General features: G+C 45.1%; 1 protein-coding gene and 1 long non-coding RNA gene across 2 annotated transcripts in view; one reads left to right on the plus strand and one right to left on the minus strand.

Moving 5' to 3' along the window:
* Positions 1-382: 382 nt before the first annotated feature.
* LOC144366092 (uncharacterized) lies at positions 383-4,092 on the minus strand. Its single transcript, XR_013424966.1, has 2 exons — positions 3,901-4,092; positions 383-1,502 (listed from the first exon to the last, which is right to left on the minus strand). It is a non-coding gene; the product is annotated as an uncharacterized LOC144366092 (long non-coding RNA).
* A 5,942-nt stretch (positions 4,093-10,034) lies between these two features.
* Traf3ip2 (TRAF3 interacting protein 2) overlaps positions 10,035-14,989 on the plus strand; it is a 40,136-nt gene continuing 35,181 nt past the window's right edge. The window contains exon 1 of the mRNA XM_005337418.5: positions 10,035-10,487. The gene's annotated coding sequence lies outside the window, so the exon portion shown is untranslated. The remainder of the gene's footprint in view (positions 10,488-14,989) is intronic.

The raw sequence follows: 14,989 nt of genomic DNA on the forward strand, positions 1-14,989 counted from the left end.
AATAACAAAAAAGAAAAAAATAATCACTACAAGAAGATAAAACAATGGCTTCTTTTGGCTTTGAGGGGACAGTGTTGACCTCGGTGGCAGAGAGCTGCTTATGGAATTATTATACCTTTATGAGGCATGGCTGTGACAAAGATGAGATGGCCAGTGATGGTCAGGAAGGAGAGACTTGCCACCAAAAAGAGGCTCTGGATGGTTCTGTCTGAAAAAGTTACACAAAGCTTGTCTTGCCTGGGTGGTGCTGACACAGGTCTAGAGTTCTAAAAGGAGGGAGAAAGGGGTTTCTGAAGACAGGGGACATCACCCAGAGGTGAAAGATAAGCAGTGAGATATTTGCCCAGGCAAAGATGACCAGTGAGCTTAGAGTGCCTCAGACTCCATTTGAAACTGTTTATTCTTCTGCCATGAGCCGTAATCCCCCTCTATTGCCCCTAAACCTTCAATTAAAGTCTGTTATGTGCAACAGGATTGTGATCTTGGTCCTTTGGGCAAATGGAGAGAATAGGAGGAACAGAGTCAGGGGAGGGGTTCTTTAAATGTGTGTGTGGGTGGGGGATGAGCTGTGCCCATGTTCCGTGGGAGCAGGAACTCCAAGGTTAAGGCGACTGTGAGGCACTGCAGAAAGCTTACAGGAAGCCAGGTGGGGGCTGCAGCTACTTCTAATGGAGATTAATAGAAAAGGTGATCTCAGGACAAGGTGAGGACATGGGGCTCTCCAATTACCTTGAGACTATCATGCCTTTGTACAGGAAAACCAGTGCCAATGGTTGCAGCCCCTGACCTGAGGCAAAGCTATTAGGTCAAACACTGGACAAAAAAATCCCTGCTTAATAAATGCTCCAACTGGCCCACGACCAAGACTCTCCCTCTCTAAGACAAGTTTTGGCAAAATGTACAGCCTGTAAAACAGAACTCTGTGGGCTTCAGGGCACTGGGAGACAACCCGGGAGTTTAAATTAGTTATAACTTCCCATCAGTGTGAGCTACATCCCCAAACAGGTTTCTCCTGGGGAAGGCCAACCTTGATCAATACATAGCAGGGACCGGCCTTGAATTTGAACTTGCTGAGACAGGCACCTCTCACTGCAGCAGATCCATTTAAAGTGCTGCCAGCCTCCTGAAGGCCTCAGTGGGCTTCAGAAATATGATCCCGAGAGTCAGGTAGAGTCACTTCTGTTCAGGTCTCCATCTATATAAACCCAGGGGAAGTTTCTTTATCTCAAGACTTGAAGCAGAACAAGACCTGAACCCACAGTCTGTAAGAAGAATTAGATGTCGTTCCATTAGTCTCTAGTTGTGCTTTTACACAACAAACAATGAAAGATTCAGTGTCATGTTGGTTCTGAGATAAGCCCTCTGTTTCTCTTTGCTGAAGGTCTGGTGATGATTCTCAGTCTGCATGAAAGAAGGATTGTTGCCTGGCCCCTTGGCTGCAGGTCCTGCTTTGTTCGCATCCCACCTGGGTGCTGGGGGCAGGTCCATCACTAAGCTTCAGTCTTTGCCAATGTAACAGAAAAGAAAAACAATAGATGATATAAAATAAGTTAAGTACTGTAGTTATATATCTGAATTCTGGATGTGTAGGGTGGGTGGGGATCGGGAACAGGAGGAAAATGAATTGATTATTTAGGAAAACACCCACAAGGTTTCCTTCCACCCCACCCCACCCCAACCTTGTAATAGTCTGGAAGAACTGAAGAGACCTTCTTAATGGGATGGCAGGAAATGGGGGATGGTCCCTTTACTTCAAGGGATAATGGTGTCCCATGACCCAGGTTAGGGCAAAAGGGGTCAGAGTAGTCTCCAAAAATTGGCTGAGACCAGGGCTTAAGAGAAAAGATAGCTCCATTGAGAAATCCCCCTGACTGGGGATCCTCAGATATAGCAGAGAGCAAAATAGATAGACATATTCTGAGGAGTTGAGGGTCCTCAAAATAGCAGACCCCCTTGGGAACTATGCTTTTGTCCCCTGCTACTCAGATTGTGGTCCACAGAATATCAACCTTACTAATGCTTAAAACTTTGTTAGAAATGGAGTCCCAACTGGGCATAGTGGCTAACAACTGTAACCCCAAAGCTTGGCTGGCTGAGGCAAGTGCATCACAAGTTCAAGGCCAGCCTCAGCAACTTAGCAAGGCTCTAAGCACCTCAGGGAGATCCTGTCTCAAAATAAAAAATAAAAACAGCTGGGCATGTAGACCAGTGGTTAAGTGCTCCTGGGTTAAATCCCTGGTAAAGAAAGAAGGAAGAAAGAAAGAAAGAGAGTCCCAAGACCAGCCCAAACTTACTGATCCAGAATCTGTCATTTAAAAGATCCTCAAGCAATTTACATGTACCCTAATTTATTTTTCAATGCTGTGTAGCAAACCCAGGGCCTGACACAGCTAGAAAAGAGCTATACCACTATACTACACCCCCAACTCATGCATGTTATTTTTTAATTTGGGTTTTAGTTGTTGATAGATCTTTATTTTATTCATTTATTTATATGCTGTGCTGAGAATTGGACCCAATGCCTCACACACGCTAGGCAAGCATTCTACCACTGAGCCACAACCCAAGCCCTGCACACTATATTTTGATAAGAGATGTTTTAGAGTATTAGTCTACAACTTTGGCTATGTATTGTAATTATTTGGGAAGCTTTTTAAAATACCCAATTCCCAAACACCAAAGCGCTCAGTAGCGAAATCTGAAACCATTGGCTTCAAGAGCCCTGACCTGGCATTTCTCTGGGTATGCCCCATGCCTGGAGTTAGGCATTAGGCAGTAGATGTAATCCAGCTCTCCAGGAAAAAAGAAAATCTGATTTGTAGGGTCTGCCAATTTCCAAAGTGTCAATATTCCCACCATAGCTGATTTCAAAGTACCAGAGCAATGTCACCAAAGATGGAGTTGGGAATAGACATTCAGAGTAGGCTCCCAAGAGCCTGCCCTAGCCAGCACCACTACATGGGCCACTCAGGTGTACACACCCTGAGCATCTCCGTCTTGGCAGAGGCATGGGATTTCCTTGTTCTGTATAGGACTCTTCCCAAAGGGGACAACGCAGAGTTCAAACATAAATCAGGATGTTCACACACAAGGTCCCTCAGGTGTAGGATGAAATTGGTGTTAGGAAGAGAAGGAGGTAAGGGGTGTGGGTCTTCATTTGAACTTTGCCCCAGCCCTATAAATGTAGGAGGGGGTCTGTGGAATTGTGATACTCCATCTTGAATTTTCACCTCTTTCTCTGAGTCTTGCTATGGCTGATGACTCTCTGTTACCACCAATCACTCCCAATCCTTAAGAACAGGGTTATACATTCCAATCTTGGCTTAAGGGTGCTTAGGGGACTAGAGGAGGGGAGAGAGTGCTCTTGAATTGGATGAGGGGAGAGGAGAGCAGTCAGCATTTCTGCTCTGTCCATCTTGGTGGGAAAATTCCAATAAGACAATCAAGTCAGAGTCAAACAGGAGTTTTGTATAAAATTATATACCTAGGTTACCACAGGGTCTGATGTTTTCAGGGACTTAGACTCTTACTACTGTGTTGCTGTCATCCTGGGGTGTTGCTGTCAACCACCTGGTCCCAAAAAGCTCATCACCACCACTATGTCCATATTCTAGGCAATGAAAGAGAGGATGGCATGGCTAAAGAGTCCCACATCACTTCTCAGATCTCACTGATGAGAGCTTAGCCACACGGCCATACCTACCTACAGGAAAAGCTGAGTAATGCAGTCTTTCTTCCAGGTAGCCATCTGCCTAACTAAAAGTTCTATTACTATGGCCAAAGAAGAGAATGGATATTAGGGTTCAACGCAGCCGAACAACCTGAACATTCCTGAGCTGTACCAGGCTGGTCTGGTTTCTTGAGAGTCTCCTGGAGAAACTGAGGAACAAGTCAGCTTACCTTCCTGGAGAGCCCAGGTGAGCTCAGAAGGGGATCAGCTTATCATGCACTTTCACATCTTCAGAGGGCAGGGGGCCACCAGAACCATCCCACAGAAGCCAGAAAAGCCCCACATGGACCTGAGGCCCTGTACTCACTAATACGAAGGCTGGCAGCCTTGCTCCTACATCCAGATCCTAGCTGGAGGGGGAGGGACAGATGCCAAAAGACTGAGTAATTCCCAGCAAGAATGAACTAAAAGAGACTGAACTTTGTCAGGATAAAGGGGTTGTTGGGCTTTTGGTTTTGTTTTCTGAGGTTTTGTGCATAAGCTAAAAATGATCTCTCTCTCTCTCTCTCTCTCTCTCTCTCTCTCTCTCTCTCTCTCTCTCTCTCTCTCTCTCTCACACACACACACACACACACACACACACACACACACACACATACATAGTACATTTCCTGGCTTTGCGTTTTCAGCTGCAATTTTAAGAACATCTTTCTTAGACAAAGCCTCTCCACCCCTGTTTACTCTTGGCTGCTATATGCATTCTGCCAACCAGGTAATGCTGAGAGGGATAATCTTTTAAATTAATAGAATCCATAATTTTTTCTCCTGCCAGGAAGGTGTCAGTGTGGAGGTAGCAAGCTCAGAGTGACAGCAACTCTGCTGCTGCTGGGGCTGTCCTGTGGTATGACCAGTCTGTCCCCAGAGCAGAGAGCAGGGCAGGCAAAAGCTCTCAAGAGGTTTGTGCTTCCACCTTTGCTCTCTCAAGGGCATCCTCACATGTAGTTGAAATCTCTGATTTGTAGTAAATTCTCAGACATACAATAAATCCTTATTCAATTGTTAGCATAAAGATTCATTGCTACATATGAATATTTTAGTATTATCTTCTGTTTTGTTGAGCTTTTCCCCTTCTGGTATTGACTGAGAACTGATTCTTAGGACACTAATGGAGTCCTGCATTTATTTAATATTTATTATGATGATAGTAGCTAATATTTATTGAGCACACTGCCAGACACAGCATATAGGTCATTTTCTCTAATTCTCATAATAACCCCATGGGGCAGTTGGGTGCAATTGTGCAGTGTGAGCTATTGAGGAGGGCACAGGAGACCCCCGTCCCCACCTGCCAAGCTGTAAATTAGAAACAGGCTTCATCCCCGTGAAGGAAATCAGACATTTTCTCACACAGAGCCTTGATTACCCATGAAATAGTCACCTTACTATCTCATTACATAATGGCTTCAGAGAAGTTAAGAAACTTCCCTGAGATCACACAATGGGCAGGAGGTGGTGGTCTCAAACCTGGAAGCCTACCTCAGAGCCCAGACCAGACTCTCCACGTGCACGCTGTTGGTGCAATGTCTTTTCTAGTCCCTGGGAAGGCTCTGATTTGCTTTACTTCCAGCCACACTATGCCAGGGAGTGCATAAAATGCATTCTTTTGGGGAAAGAATTGAGGATTGAAGCCAGGGATTCTTAATCACTGAGCCACATCCCCAGCCCTTTTTATTTTGAGAAAGGGTCTCCTTAAGTTGCTGAGGCTTGTCTCGAACTTGCAATCCCCCCTGCCTCAACCTCCCAGGCCACTGCAATGACAGGTCGTGCCACTGCGCCTAGAGAAAATGCATTCTTGATGCTAAACGAATCCTTCCCACGATGTTATGGACAGAGATCTCCAGCTGCCACATCTTGCTGCTTGGAATTTTGCAATGGAACAAGTAGAGAGGAGATATTGAGAAATGCCAGGAACATGATACCCTGAGGAAATCCACCCTCCACATTCTCTTTTCCAGAGTGTGCATTGTTCTGATGACAAAATAAGAGTTTGGAGTCTTGGAAATCTAGCAGCCCTGCTTACTCAAGAGAAGAGTTGGACATAAACAGTCCAGCCACGTAACTCCCTCCACCCACACTTCATATCTTTGTGGAGCCCTGAAGATCTGCCCACCCCCTAAATACATCTTCTTTTTAACTTTGAGCCTGAAGGTTCCATCAACTTAATACCTTTCTTGGGTTATCGCTGCTACCACACCCTCCAATTCTTCCCCATGTGCTCCTTGACACTTGGAAGTCCTTAAATATGGAACAAAGCTTTTCGTGTCACACAGTTGACAAATGCCAGCACCTCCTCAGAGAGGTAGTGTATGATTTAAATTCACAACATGTAATTTAAGTATCAATGAGTGATTGGTTTTTTGTTTTTGTTTTCTTTAGAGCATGTTTTGATGAGGGAAAGATGGAGGAGGGATTATGAACAGGAGAAGCAGTGTTGGAGGAAGGCAGTCTCAAAAGGGAAAGGGCACACACAGAAAGGAGAGGCTAGGGCTGCCCAAGGTCAAGCCCTGTGACATTGGTGTGTGCCTGGTGCCCTCTGTGGTTCTTTGAGTGGGGTTACCATTGCACAGTGCAGGCAAGTGTGGTACACCAGGAATTAGATCCGATTTGAAACCCAGCAGTATAGTCCTAACGAGCTACCTGACTTCTCTGCCCCTTAATCTCCTCACCTATAAAATGAGAGTAATACAACCAACCTCTCAGGGCAGTTGTGGGATTCCTTTTTAATTGTGCTGAAACATATATAATGCTTACCACCTTAAACATTTCCAGTGTGTAGTTCAGTGGCATTAGGTTCATTCATATGACCACTTCCATCACCCTTCTCCATCTCCAGAAGCCTTTTTATCTCACAGAACTAAAACTCTGTACTCCATAAATAGCTCCTCATTTCCCCCTCCTCCAGCCCCTCTCAACCACCAGTCCAATTTCTGTTTTTATAAATTTGATTGCTCTAGGTACCTCATATAAGTGGATCACAGTATTTGTCTTTTTGTGACTGGTTTATTTTATTTATTATACATCCATATGTTCACCCATGTTATAGCGTGTGTCAAAACTTGATTCCTTTTTAAGGCTGAGTAATATTCCATTCTCTGTATGTACCACATTTTATTTATGCATTTATCTGTTGATAGACATCTGGTTGTTTCTGTATCTCAGCTGCGGACGCAAGTGTACAGATATCTGTTCAAGCCCCTGCTTCTCCTGAAGTGGCATTGCTGGGTCATATGGTAATTCTGTGTTTAATTTTTTGAGGAACTATTGTGCTGCTTTCCATAGCAGCACTGCCATTTTCCATCCTCACCAACAGGGCACAAAAGTTCTACTTTATTCATATCCTCACCAACACTTATTAATTTCTACTGATTTTTGGCAGGGGCAGGGTACTAAGGATTGAACTCAGGGGCATTTGACCACTGAGTTGCATCCCCAGCCTTATTTTGTATTTTATTTAGAGACAGGGTCTCACTGAGTTCCTTAGCGCCTCACTTTTGCTGAGGCTGGCTTGGAACTTGTGATCCTCCTGCCTCAGCCTCCTGAGCTGCTGGGATTATAGGTATGCGCATTTGGTTGGTTATGTGTTAAAATTTTAACCCCAAGTAGGTGGCATTGGGAGGTGGGGCCTTTGAGAGGGGACTGAGTCGTGACAGTGGAGGCTTCATGAATGGATTAGCACCCTTACAGAAGGGATCCCAGCCAGCACCCTAGCCCTCCTTCTGCCATATAAGGACACACCAAGAAGAAGACTTTGCACCAAGAGGTAGGCTTTCCACACACAGAAGTATCTTCCCAGCTTTTCTCAATCCATTCAAGGACATCGAAGAGAAGTGAAAGATCTTTTCATCTCTCCCCTTCTCTTGCTCTCCCTATTATTTCTTCCCCATGCTATTCTTTTCTGTTCCCGTCTCCCATCTACTGGTGCTTTGACTTTGAACTTCACAACCTCCTGAACTATTAAAAAAAAAAAAGACTGTTTTTTGCTTTGACCACCCTGATATTCTGGTATAGCCTCCCAAACTGATAAAGATGTAGCAAACTCTAGAATCTAGCAGACACAAATTCTCCCCTCCTTTTAGCAGGAGGGAGGGCTGACCCACACCTTAGCTGCTCTATCTATTCATTCTGCAGCTGTCACTGTATAAATAGCAGCAGGGAGACTAGCTGGCACAGTCACAGCCCCACCCTTGTATTGCCTACACCTTTCATTCCCCTCTGGAGTGTTGTCAAGAGTTGTGCAAAGAAAGCAAATTACTGTGCTCCACCTGAGCTCAGGAAACACGGACTGCAAGTGGATAATGGAGGAACTGGCAGTGAGACCGCTGGGCATCTCAATCCTCCCCCATCGAATACATGAGTGTGATTGAAGAAGTTACCCAATGTCTTTGGGCCTCAGTTTCTTCAAAGGTAAAGGGGGGATGATAGCCAATGCACCTCACAGGACCGTTTGGAGGATTAAATGTGATAACAGGTCCTCAATGAGGTCATGCTCCCCTGAGATGGCACCTAAAAGGGTAGATGTGTTAGCCTGAAAACCAGCAGGAAGCCCCTGGGCCTAGAGGTATTTATATCCCAGTCTCCTTGATATCCCCCTGTCACCCATATTTTGCTGTAATTGCAATAGGGATGTTCAAACAGAAATTTCTCCAGTCCAGAATATGCTAAACCATTTACATCCTCAGTCTGCTTTTCAGGGGGGGCCTCAGCCAAGGCCACTCTCCCACATGTCTGCCTTCCTGCCCAGGATGAATTTAGAGGGAAGAAAGGCACAGCTAACAGCAGTTAAGAGCAGCATTTCAGCACTGATGCTTTTCCCACTGAGTCCTTAGGCCCCGCATCCCTGGAAATAGGTGGCGGAACACTGGAAGAAAAGGTTCCAATTTTTCCTCCTGATGGATGGTGTTCCAGATGTGGCATTTAACAGAAATATCTTCCCAGCTTTTCCCAATCCACTCAAGGACATCTAAGAGAAGAGAAAGATCTTTTCATCTCTCCCCTTCCCTTGCTCTCCCTACTATTCTTTCCCCATACTATTCTTTTCTGTTCTCATCTCCCAACACTGACAGCTTCTTCAAACTACCCTGGTACCAACTATTTCACAAAAAAGTGCTATTTCCCCTTACACCTCAACAGATCATTCTAGTGATTTTTTTTTTCTTATAGTGCTGTTGGCCTAACCCATCTTCTCATATCTTAGGCAAGCACTCTACCATTCAGTTGCAACCCCAGCTTCTACATCCCCAAAGATTGTTCGGATAATAATTTTGAAACAGAGTTCAAGGTCAAGGTAATAAGTACATTTTAAAAAATTTAAAACTTTATTTTTAGTGAAAAATTACTATATGCTTGTGGGGGGAAAAGCAATCAACTCAAATGTGTGTATAGAATAAAACGCTCTGTTCTCACTTACTTCCCTCAATCCTGTTCCCTTGAAGTGAACACCATTAGTCTTGCATCCTTCCAGAGATTTCTGATTTGATCATCTAACAGGTAGATAGTGATTGCCTGTAATGTTCTGAGTCATACCCTAGGTGCTAGGGACCAGTGGTGAATGAACACAAATCTACATACGTGTGTGTGTGTGTGTGTGTGTGTGCATCTGTCATATGTGTGTGCAAGAATAGGATAATATTTTTCACCAAATAACATCTCAGGTGACTATTCTAGGTGAGCATGTATAAACAATAAACATAAATATTTGTGATTTTTTTGGGTGGTGGGGAGTGACCAGGGATTGAACCCAGCAGCCCTCAATCACTGATCACATCACCAGCTCTATTTTGCATTTTACTTAGAGACAGGGTCGACTGAGTTTCTTACCATCTTTCTGTTGCTGAGGCTGGTTTTGAACTTGAGATCCTCCTGCCTCAGCCTCCCAAGCCACTAGGATTACAGGTGTGTGCCACTGCACCCAGCAATATTTGATTTTTGACAACAAAAGTGTTTTGCTGTAAAAAGATACACCAAAACGTGTATTATATTTGCTATCCTGTTTTTCAAGCATCTCCTTCAACAGTAATTATGTTGGCTACTGATCAAACAATGGAAAGGGGATGAAGTTAACCACAGGTCAAGAAATGGGAAGCCAGAGGAGGACTGAGTGTGTGTGTGTGTGTGTGTGTGTGTGTGTATGTGTGTGTGTGTGTGTGTGTGTGAGAGAGAGAGAGAGAGAGAGAGAGAGAGAGAGAGAGAGAGAGATGGGGGAAAGGGGGCATGGGCAGGGCCTGCCCCCTCCATGGTCATGGGCAGCAAATGTTTTAAGCAGTTAAGGGAGACAGTCAGAAGCTCTTGTTTGCTATTCCTCCCCATCATCTGTCCCCATCCTCCTCTTCCTTTGAAGCTGCTAACGCATTAGCAACTTTAACACCCAAGTTGTCTCCTCCCAGACACCTCCTGGGGAGGGCCCTGTTCTAACCCCCAGGCCCAGGGCATTCCTCCGAAGTTTCTTAGCCGGGTGGTGAAAACAGAAATACAGCCTAATTGGTCACTGCCTTTTTCTAGTGAATGAAGGAGGTTTCTGTTTTAAAAAAATAAAGTGACTTAGCCGTTGATTCACTGCCCACAGGGAGATTCTGAGCAGAGGCTTCCTAGCCTCCGTAGAGATTTGCATACAACTTCCACTTCCTGCTTCAGAGCCTGTTCTACAACTTACCTGGGCTTGGAGGAGGCGAGGAAGGTCGGTGGAGAGAGACCCAAGACAGAGAAACAGAGAGCGTGACCACTCCTTGGGCCCCGTTTGTCTGTCCGTAGTGGATCTAAGGTAAGTGCTGTTTTGCCTCCTCTGATTTCTTAACCACTGACCCATTTTCCAAAACACTGTTTTCTCCTTTGCTGAAATGTGCTGCCCCTACATTTCCTCTGCCCTCCTCTCTCCACCTTTAACTTGCTGGTAGGGAGACCAGCTTGGACTGAGAAGATGATAGTGAGTGTCTGCAGCCAAAATGTGTTGCTGGTTTAGTGTTTCAAACAGGCTGAGCCGAGATTAACTCTTTGAGGAGGGGCGGCCCAGGCTACTGAGCTGCCTGGGAACAGTTTGTTAGGTACTCAGTGTCCCTAGAGTTGCCATCAAGAATTCAAACCCCACTTTTCCAGAGAAGGAGTTGGTGATGGCAAAACTTAAGTAATTGGCTTCCAGCCCCAGAAAACGTCAGGAATAGAGTGGGAAGGAAAATTCCCAAATTTTCTCTATCCTGATTTCTATGCAGGGGAAAAAAATCAACAGTGCATTCTTAGGCCAGGAAATCCGGTTCAGCTTGTGGGGGCTGGATGTAAGTCTCCCCAGCCCCTCTCCGGGCCTTCCACTCCTCTCTAGCAGCTAGACATTTGCTGGCACTGGATGGAGCCTTGGGGGCGCGTAAGAGAAGAAACTAGTACTTGGTTTTAGAAGCTCATCAAGCTTCTTGGGACTTCCAGGTCCAGGAGGTCCCTTTTTTGGGGAGAAGGGGTACCAGGGATTCAACCCAGGGGCACTTGGCCACTGAGCCACATCCCCAGCCCTATTTTGTATTTTATTTAGAGACAGGGCTCACTGAGTTGTTTAGCACCTCACTTTTGCTGAGACTGGCTTTGAACTCACGATCCTCCTGCCTCAGCCTCCTGAGCCTCTGGGATTATAGGCACATGCCACCGCACCTGGCTAAGGAGGTCTCTTAGAACAGGGGGGTTGATTTTTAAAGGAATGGGAGAAAATAGTTCAAGTAAATACATTTTTAAAAGGACAGGAAACTTGGCTCCAAGCTCTCACCACTTTGTGTGGTTCCATCTCTTGGGCAATTCACTTTGGCTCCCCAGGCCTGGATTTCTTCATCGGTAAAGTGAGTGCGTGTGAACTAATATGATGATGTCTACATTCCTGTCTAACAAAACAAGGCTAGGGTTGTCCCAGAGGGGTAGCCGTAATGGGTGGTCTTAGAAGATATATTTTGTATAATGATTACTATGCACATAAATCTTATCTCCTGCTACTAGTCGGTTAGCCCAAGAAAAGGGGCTTTGTTTCTTTATACTTTTATAGCCCCCAGAAGCCAGCATACTGTCAAATGCCTTGGAGGTGCCAAGGCTCCTTCCATGTAAGTGTCTTTGATTTCTGTTTCACTCATCTGTTCTCTAGGCCACAGGTAAAGCAGCCCTTGGGACTGGAGGAGACAGGGTGGCCGAGTGGCACTGCAAGAGGGCTGTCTAGAATTGAGGCGTCATCATTGGCTCTAAACACATAGGAGAAAACAGGGGATTTCTTGAATTAGTTCATGTCCCATTTGGGTTACCCAGGAAGCATCGCCCCGTGCTCATAGAGGCAGAGAACTGGCAAGCAAGCTTGGCTCCAGAAGCCAGTAACTGACTTTGCTGGCAACGTCTCCTGGCTGGAGCTGCCGATGTGGGGGTCCTTTAATGGAAGGGGAAAGGAAACAGTGAAACATATCCTAGCACCATGGAAGGGTGATGATTATGATTAGACTCATTATTAGATGGCGGATATGCTGAATTCTTAACCTTTTCCAAACCACTGCTTTAAAAAAAAATTGTTATTGTTTCTTTTGGGCAATTAGTCTCTGTCAGGACAGTTCCAACAGGCTTTGGCTGACTGGGACAGACTGATTCAGAGCTTTTGTTATTGCTGAACTTTCTGCGGGATATTGAGGCCTTGTTATTGCCCTTGGCATGTTTTGGATGTTTCTCTCTTTGGGATGACAGTACAGGAATTTCAACATTTCACCTGCAGCAAGTTCCCAGTTTTACTTTCAAATAACGATGCACCATTATCTGAAATCAGGCAAACTATTGTTCAGTTGCTATCTCGTGTCAATCTCTAAAGGCCCAGCCTCAGCCTCGTATTCTTATCTGGTACTGCCACTTCAAATCATTCTACAAGGAGGGTCGAGATGGTTAATGCGGCCACTCTGCCCAGTTCATTGCGTGGGGGTGGTTAAGTAGGAGTGGGGGTCTAGATAATATGTCATTGTGTTAGAAAGAAAACTTTCTAACTCAGGGATTCTCATTTTTGGAGGGTGCAAAGACAGAAAACATTAAAGCCTGCTTCTCCCAGGATTAAGGAGTTTGTGACTTTCAAATGCTCTGAAAATTAAAAGGAGAGGAGAAAGTCCTATTTGCAGGCATACTCTAACAGGCATTCAGCAAGATAGATGGTGGAGCAGTTTGTCTAAATTAAATCAATGTTTTACACATCGAAGAATGAAAATCTCAGATATATCCTGAATTCAAATCATTTTTCTGCTGCAGGCAATTTTAGATTAGCCTTTAAAAACGTACATATATGAATTGCAGGCAACTGCTGCAGGAAAAAAAAAAGCACACAGATGAGGCACATTAAACTTTAAATTCCTTTCAGATCCAACTAAATGACCCCTAATGTTTGATCACATTTCCTTATCAAAACAATCCAGCAGGCCTTTCGTGAGAAAGCATCTGAGGACTGGAATCAAGAAGCTGTCCCCCTGGGCCTCTCCTATTTCTTCTCAATGCATTGTCACCAAGATATTTTTAGTTCCTGAAACCCAGGCTGTCCTTTCTCCCTCCGACATTCCCTGTCTTGCGCCCAGCAGGCCTCCTGGAGCCCACATGTGCTTGGCAGCCTGACCGCCCAGCTCATTCCGCGCCTGCGTGTGTGTGCTCTCTGGTGTGCACTCAGACCTTCCTGGAGACCAGAAGTTGTAAACTGGCTGAGGAGGGGCGGCCTTTCCTCCACATGGTGGCCTGTGGAGTTGTGCCAGATTGGCTTGGTTCCCTGCCGAGGCAGCTGAAGTCAAGCTATTTGGGAGGGATGGGATGGACCTTGGGGAGCCCCCACCCGTGCAACCCCCTGCAGACCTGGGCTGCAGGGGACCTTGGCAGCTCCCTCAGCAATGAGGGAACTTGGCTTTCCTCTGCTGCATTGTTGTCCTGGCCGGATGGAGTTCTGTGTTTTCCCTTTTTCCTCTCAGGGTCAACAGGTCTCCCTCACATCCCTGAGCTGCTTCCTCCTCTGAGCTGTCTGTCCAGACTTTTTGTGGCTACCGGCTTTCCAGGCAATGCTCTCTTGCCTTTGACCTCTGTTCATTCTTCTCCTCTCTTTCCACCTGACCCGTGACACAAACAAATTACAATTAAATGAGTCTCTCTCCCTACTTCTTCCCCACATGCCCTACTTCTCTCCTCTTCCGTACGCCTTCCTGGCTTTCCATCCGCCTTCCTGGCTTTCCATCCCTTCCTCTCCTGCGTGCGCTCTGTGGCCTGGACCGAATTAGGGATCACAAATGTGTACTTAATAAAAACCCATCTTATCTGAAAACAAAAACAACGACAGCCAGAACATGGGCTGGATTGAGGTTGTTCTCTAAATGTTTACAACCGACTTCCAAAGTGGCAGAATGAATCTGCTCCCCGGAGTCCACCTGCTCCTCCCTCACCTGCTCTCAGGAACCCCAGAGTAGACTTCCTCAAATCAGGTCAGTTCACACCATGCTGTGCTCTGCCTGACCTGAGTTTTCCTATGCAGGGTTGTATCCGGGGATCAGTAAACGCCGCCTTGTATCCAGGCCTCACACTGTTGCAAATTCTCTGGCAAACTTAATGGAAGAATTTCTCTGACAGGGAAGTTCTGCAAGTGAACTTGGAAGCATATGTTTGCTGGAGTTTGAATCTGAGCCATTAAGCAAAACCAATGTTATGTAAGTTTGCATGCATTTGGACAGTAAACAAAGAACATTAATGAGTTTATAGATTTAAAAAAAATTCATGTCTTTAAGACACATTAAAAATTATTCTCTGGGGAATGAAAACTAAGACCTTGAGAATCTATAATGGAAAGTATCTGATCCAAATTGAATCTGAGGATCCTCTCAATTATAAATTTATATATTTATTTATTATGTCCATCTGAAATATGCATGTTTTGCATTCACAGAACTCTTCAACCCTCTGGTTGACCTAGAGAATACTTAAAAAAAAAAAAAAAAAAACCTAAGCGGTTGGTGAACACCCAGCCTTGACTATTTAGGAGCTGTTAATGTGGTTTATTAATTACCCAGGCTGCTCACTCCTGCCCTCCCTCTCTTCCTTGCTATGTGATTTGTCTTCTTGCAGGGATGTAATACCTTCATTAAATCCCTCCCGTCCTTGGCTCAGAGGCGTCCCCTGGAAGATATCCCCTCTCTAGATGCATCATCATTTATCATCACCCTTTGTTTGTGCTCTGTCAACCAGTTTTCAATTTATTTGGAATTCAGTTTATGATTAAAATTTAATGAGATCCAATCAAGTGCTTTT

This window comes from Ictidomys tridecemlineatus, chromosome 8, assembly GCF_052094955.1.
Source record: "Ictidomys tridecemlineatus isolate mIctTri1 chromosome 8, mIctTri1.hap1, whole genome shotgun sequence".
Taxonomy (NCBI): domain Eukaryota; kingdom Metazoa; phylum Chordata; class Mammalia; order Rodentia; family Sciuridae; genus Ictidomys; species Ictidomys tridecemlineatus.